Raw genomic sequence first — 7585 nt, 5'->3', positions numbered from 1 at the left:
CAAATGTCTCTGTGGTCAAGTCGGGACATTACAGCATTATCTGTGAATCTGTGGTTCCTGCGTACACGAAACAATTCCATTTCGGTCACATTCCGGATAATGGAACGCGTACTTCAGGGCCAATTCACTTCAGCTGACTTTGCCAGCTAATCCAATTCCTGGACAAAAATTTCATCATATCCATTCAGAATGGGTTAGCACGAAACGTAAACGAGGTGCTGATGACGACTATGTACCAGTTAGGTGTCTTCGCCCGGACCCTAGGGGCCGTTCAAGTATTACGTAAGCAAATTTTTAGATATTTTTGACCCCCCCCCCCTCCTTGTCAGCAAAAATTTCATCATCAGCTCTGCCCCTCTGAATCCTAACGCATATTGGAGGGATCAGAGACGTACACGGGGGCATAAGGAGGGCTCGTGCCCCCCTCCCACGATCAAAAATTTACTTTTTAATGCAAAAAAAAAATTTTTTAATTGAAATTTCGGAAGAAAATTCCTTTGTATGTTATTATAATCAATTTCTGTTAATTTCAATGTTATTTGAAGGCTATGAACGTAAAATTTATCTTTAATAAATTCAGTGCGACTTACCCTCTAAGCCATAGTCTCCCAAACTTTTTGTTCCATCGCTCCCTTCATCAAAAAATTTTTCCTCTCCTCGCCCCCCAACTCAAGTAAACCCATAGGATCCTCCTATGTTGAATCAGTAGGTTCTATCGCCCCCTTGGACCATTCCATCGCCCACCAGAGGGCGATATTGCCCACTTTGGGAAACACACAAGTCCCTTGGCCAGCGGACCAAATATGGCCCCTGGGGGTTATCTGATGCGACCTGCCCTCCTCAAACCTAATTTTGTAAAAATGAACTAAGCGGCACATCTACAGATCGCTTAAGTGTCCCGTGGTACAATTCCAGAACATTTAAGCAGCCCGTGGCACATTTTCATGTCACTTAAATGACCTGGGACTTAACATGTTCCAGAACACTTAAACGATCGGTGACACATTTAGAGATCCCTTGAGTGACATGTGACGTAATTTTAGAGCACTTAAGTGGCCCCCAGTGTGGTTCTACATCATTCATGTTACCCGCGGCACATTCTCAGATTATTTAAGTGATCCGCGGCATAATTACGGATCACTTGAGTGATGCGTGGCACAGTTCTAGAGCACTTTAGCGGCTCCGACATATTTCCAGATCACTTGGATCCGCGAAAAATTTAGAGATCACTAAAGTGGCTCTGTAGGGCACTTATCAATAGGTGGGGATGTCACTTCAAGTGCCCACAAACTATCGAAAGGTTTTTGGCGCACCGAGTAAGATGCTATTAAAAATATTTCATATTTTCATGAAGGGTGGATGATGACGTAAGCATTATCCAAACCCCCCTTTCCATCAAAAGTCAGCAAATCGGAAACCCCCTCTCCCGATCTATGATGACATAATACTTGTACGGCCCCCCTACTAGAACATACGATCTGCGGTATCTTGCCGCTGATGCCCATCTACTGAGAGAAAAGTGACGTTGCGCCTGTCGCGGCATTTCGTATCGACAGATCGGTTTGAAGAACGTCTAATAAATCAACTTGTCAATTGAGATTATATTTCATAGACAAACAATCAATCATAATCCCTCTTCTTGATTCTACGATTATTCAAATCAACTCTACCTATAAGATAAGCGTGATATAACATTTAAAGCTCTCTTATCCGGATCAAAGACCAGTATAGAAGGACGTTTAAATCACACACCGGCAAATTGAGATCATACATTAGCGGCAATTCATCTTGTCGAATTCGCGATTTTACAATTTTATTTACCACCCGTAGATGTACGATGTGTGTCACGCGCCTACACTTCAGCTATATGGTCCGTAGGCTTTGGATGCTTCGGTTATTGATGTCCATGCTACCTGTCTAGGGCTTAATGTAATATTATTCGAAGAAGCACCAGGAGTCTTTATATCTTCCTGTATTAAGCAAGGTACAACAACAAAACTGGACCGTTTTATACCCGAGTCCATACGACTTCCGTCGTGCGTACTCCAGGACCATCCACTATCTCCGTGAGATTTCACGAACCATCGGACTGCTCAGAAATATACCTCAACCAGACTGTGACCATAGCGCCAAGATACGCTATTTAGCGCGCCCGGACGCCATTGTGTTCGCCTTCGGATGGAATCAAGAACTTTCCGAAGATAATAATGTTGATTTTATGGTTGATTTTTTTAATCGTATATTATGTCCATTGCCGTCGTATATTCGTCCATTGCCGAATATTGATTACGTGCAAATCTGCATGTTACATATGTATAATGTTTTCATTTATTATTTTGAAGATATTTAATAACATTTTCAGACAAAACCCCGGGAATGCTTCGATATCTCAATGGAATAGGAAGCGGGATGTGTTTAGTCTTTTAAAAAAAAATTCCATGACCCAAACTTCGGGCGAGCAACTTTAGCGGAAGGGCTCGTCAAATACCCTCAGCTCCCCAGGTTACGGTGCCTATTCCCCATGGAAATAGACCAGAGTTGTGCTCAGTTTGACAGGAAAAAAAAATTACAGTCTCGTCCATTTTAGATATTTTTCTTTCCTTCAATTCGAATTCCCTCGGTTCCGAACATTGAATACTTCCACGTCTGTTACTCCTTTCTTCTCAAATTTTTTAGCTGGTATTACCGTATTTCTCATCTTTGGATTAAACGAAACATTTATTTGAATCGCAATCAACAGTCGCCCACAAACAGTTCACTCGTTACGGTCTAGTAGAAAATTTTCCTGTTTTTTTTCGCCATTTTACAAATTATTTTCACATCTATGTCTATCAGAAAATAGAGAAAGATTGAAGAACAATAGTTTATGCCAGGGGTGCCAATTCTTTTCCAAGCAGTGCCACTTTACGAATTGTAACGATACGTCCCGTTTTACGGGGCATGAGCGTTCTCTACGTTCCTACATAATAATGCATGCCTGTCTTCTATTCTTAAAAAATGAGTTTAGTTTGTATCTCTTCCAAGTTCTAAATTGTTCTTATTTTTGAGTCATAAATTCGATTATCGCAATGCAGATTGCGCGTGTATGTGTATCGGAAGCAGTTCATCTTACCTACACCATGTTGGCCGGCTGCTCTGTTCCAAGGGAGAGATATAAGCTAGTGGTCAAAGACCTGAGCCATGTCGGAAGAGCGAGTGCGTGTGTTGTGAATATAACTTAAAAGTTTGTCTCTGTGTAATGCTTGGTATAGTACTATTTATTTTTCGAACTACGAGTGAAGTGTACTAAATGAGTAATTGTATCGTTGTAGGTCTGTTGCTCTCTTTGGCGACACTTTTTGATGGGGCATTCTGCTCGCATTCGCTCCTCGAAGTTAGGAACCACAGAAAACCAACTTCGGCCGACGACCACTGTGGCGACAGTGGGGTTCGAACCCGGGTCCGTCACTATGATTACTCGACTACCACAGAGGCGGGCAAAGACACTAGATCCGGAGGACTCGGGTGCTTGAAACCCCCCCCCCCCAAATAAACTTTGTAGAAAGAGCTTAACCACCCCCACCCCAAGAATTCACTGATATACAAAGTAATTGTACAAAAAATTCATGGCCCCCCCCATGTGAATGATCCTGAATCTCGTACACATGGGACGTCCAGCGCAACAACGCCCAAAAATAAAAAACCGAGCAGAAATGTATTGAATAGAAAGTCATCTCTCTTATAAGGGGCCGTTCAAGTATTACGTTAGCAAATTTTTAGCCAACTCTGACCCCTCCTTGTCAACAAAATTTTGTCAGCACTGCCCCCACCTCCTAATGCATATTGGTGGGATCAGAAACATACGCGGGAGGGGGGGCATAGGGGGCTCGTGCCATAGGTGGAGATAGACTTGGAATTCTGGGGGGCACGATGATAATGATGTCAATTCATATATACATTAGATCAGTCAACTTCACCTTCGACGCTGGGGGGGGGGGGGCATGAACCCGTATCTCCGCCCATGGCTCGTGCACTTCCCTCACCCCCAGACGAAAAAAAAAATTTTTTAATGCAAAAAATCTTTTTAAAAAAATTAAAATTTCGAAAGAAAATACCTTTATATGTTATTATAATCGATTTCTGTTAATTTCAGTGCTATTTGAAGGGTAAGAACTCCCTTGACCCGCGGATCAAATGTGGCTTGCCCCCCCCCCCCCCCAAACCCAATTTTCTAAAAATGAACTAAGCAGCACATTTTTACAGGTCGCTTAAATGACCAGTAAATGAAATAGTTGATGTCGACAGTTCCAGAACACTTAAGCGATTCGTGGCACAATTTTAGAGCACTTAAGCGGCCCCTCAGTGTGGCTCTATATCACTCGCGTAACCCGCGGAACATTCCCAGATTACCTAAGTGATCCGTGGCATAGTTCCAGGGCACTAAAGCGGTCCGGAAACATTTCCATATAGCACTTAAGAAGCCCGGCCATTTCCTGAGCACTTGAAGGATCAGTGAAACATTTAGAGATCGCTGAAGCGGCTCTGTAAGAGATTTATCATTAGGGAGAATGTTAGTTCAGGTGCCCACAAACTAGCGAAAGATTTTTCTCGTTTTTGGCGCACCGAGTAAGATGCCATTAAGAATATTTCATATCTTCATAAAGAGTGGTTGATGACGTAAGCATCATCCAACCCCTTTCCTCCCCCCCCCCCTATCGATGCTGGCGTAATACTTGAATGATCCCTAATTATTATTTTAAAAGTGCCTACCATACTAAATTGTAGGTTTGGCAGCCTACAAGACCATCAGTCATAAGAAAAGGATTGTTTAGAAGTTGGAGGGAATTTCTTTGAAAAAAAAGGTACAGAATTCCCTTTAATTTTTGAAAAGCGTGCGTGTGCCCCTTGTGGCACACGAGAAGCGGTTTAGCTACCCCTGGTTTATACACTACATGCACAAATCAAATGTCAGTGAAGTAAACGACAAACAGAAAAAAAAACTTAGCTTATGGGAAGAAAAGATCTCATATAGTTATCTCTGATGAAATTTGTACAAAGGGTGTTATCATATTATATACAATCATGTTCTTTTATTCTTTTTTACTTTACAGCATTCGTTACGAGATAAGAAATAAAACATGAAATATATATACTAAGGAGAAATGGCAAAAGAAAAGAGTACGAAATGACATATGAGTTTACAAACAGACAACAACGACAACACATTCAAACATTTAAAAATAACAAAGCACCTGAGAGAAATATCTTGAATAAAATGTGTCTTAGAAGTAAATATATATATATGAAGAAAAATATATATAAAGCATGTGCTGTTTTGACATTTGCATAAATGAAGTACTCGTCCACTTTGAGCAAACACATCTTTTTAGCTGAGAAGATTATGCAGATATACAAAGATATCGGGGAAAAGTCAGGGCCGTCTTAAGATCAATATCCCCTATCCCCCTCCGGGTCAAGTGATTTTTCTGATGCCTTATATATATATACTAGGCAAATTTTACATGCATACTCCTCGAAAATTTCAACTATGTCTCACTTTTGTGAGGCCCCTCTTCTCTTGAGGTGCCCGGGTCAGCCCATGCGTTAATCTTTCGGCACTGGGAAAAGTACTTATCTTCACAGATTCAAACCACTTTCTAAGGAAAGATTTCAAAAGAAAATTTCAACATCAAACTTGCATGAATTTTACACAGTATATTTTACGAAACAAAAGCAGAAGCATGTATTTGATTTTTTGTGTATAGCCTACATAACACCATTTCAGTTTGTGCAGGTTAACATGGTGTGGCACTGATAATTTGTATCATAATCGAAATGTTGAACTTTTTAGATGGTTTTTTTTCCTTCTAGAAGAAACCAAAGTGTGGAACACTTTCAAGGTAAAATTTATAAAATACAATGGAAGTTCGCTACAACGATATACTCGACATATTTACTTTGTATAACGATAAATCCATCTATAACAATTTTTTTTTTCAAATGTTTTTGGAATTGCCTAGTCTGTTTTTTTCCTTTCGATATAGCAATATCCTTTACTATAGTAAATCTCTCTGTAGCGATATTTTCAAGACATTATGCAAGCGCTCTACAATGATATTTTTTATATTTCACTCAAAATCGTCTTGAATTCAATGTTAACTTAATCGCTTGTTTTGTACTTGCGATGGCATCTAATAAAATCGGTATTTTTCACCACCTGATCACCAAAAAGTGTTGAACACTTTTGAGATTACAGCTCTTTCGAGATAAACAACTTTACAGAGGCAATGCATATAAACAAATGTTATTAAACATCTGATCAATTACAATTCTTTACGGTGGATATTAAATATCTAAAACTCATTTTCTTCTGGTAATAACGCCGATTCAGAAACAAGCCAAAACAAAAATTTTGGTACAACATTGATGATAATATTGCCTCTCGATATAACGATAATCCCCCTACAATGTTTTTTTTTTGTCCGCAGAGTATTGTTAAATCAAGGTTTCACTGTATCTCAATCTACATTAAAAGTACCCCATTCACACCGACAGACATTGTAATGACCAATCGTTGTGATTGAAAAAGCTTTAAGCTTTTCAGAGAGAGAGATCATATGAATAAACTAGTTCATTTCACTTTTACTTTAGATTACTCTTTCCCTGTGTGCATTCTAAACTCTTCATCCCAATACATTAGAAGATTATCAACTTTGTACTTGGTAATAACTAAGAATACCTCGGAGAACTTGCCTCATGAGACAAAATTTTGTTTTATCCAGGCAAGTTTAAATGTCAAAAAATAAATTTACAGGTGATATAATCTGCCTGTTAATACTAATTTTGGCATTGACATGAATTTTGAGACTACAATAATAATATGAGGTATTTTAATGGCCTATGGATTTGCTACGACATATACAAAAACTCTAATATATATAATTTCCTATTATATAACTCTGTAATATATATATAACCACCTCTCTATGAAAACAAAATTTTAACAGATTTACTAAATATGAAACCTTGGGAAGATATCAAATGATAAAAACAGAAGAAACTTCGGTATTGCTCCAATCCCGGACAAGAAAATATTGAAAATTCCAAGATGCCTCGAAATGCTATTTATAACAGACAAGAATTACGTGTTGTGTGAGAACATGTCTCTATAAATCATATTTTCCCTCAAAAAAATTGAATGAGCTAAATCTGTTTGTACAAAGGGTTTTCAACAGCTGGCTAATGCAAAGATGAATGAATTTCTGTGGTGGTGATGCATGAAATACCCATAGCAACCAAAACTTTAATATAAAATGCAAACTAAAATTATGATGTCTTTTCAAAACATTAACCGTACAATTCAATTATAATGAACCAAATGCATTCAGCAATAGGAATAAAATAAGAATACACGCCTTGTGTGTACAGTGAGACTTCAGTGAAAGAAAACATTAGAAAAAGATTAAAATATTCATATTCTATGCATTTCGCTTACAATGTTGGGTACATACAGGGCATCTCGTAAATAGAGGCAAAAACTCTTAAGAGGTGGTAAAGAACATCAAAACAATTGCGACGTGCATAGGAACCCATTAACATAATTGCG

This window comes from Pholcus phalangioides, unplaced genomic scaffold (assembly GCF_987345545.1).
Source record: "Pholcus phalangioides strain wild (caught in Gottingen) unplaced genomic scaffold, Ppha-v1.0 ptg000015l_1, whole genome shotgun sequence".
Lineage (NCBI taxonomy): Eukaryota > Metazoa > Arthropoda > Arachnida > Araneae > Pholcidae > Pholcus > Pholcus phalangioides.
The sequence above is the reverse complement of the archived record's forward strand: the minus strand, read 5'-3'. Positions refer to the sequence as shown.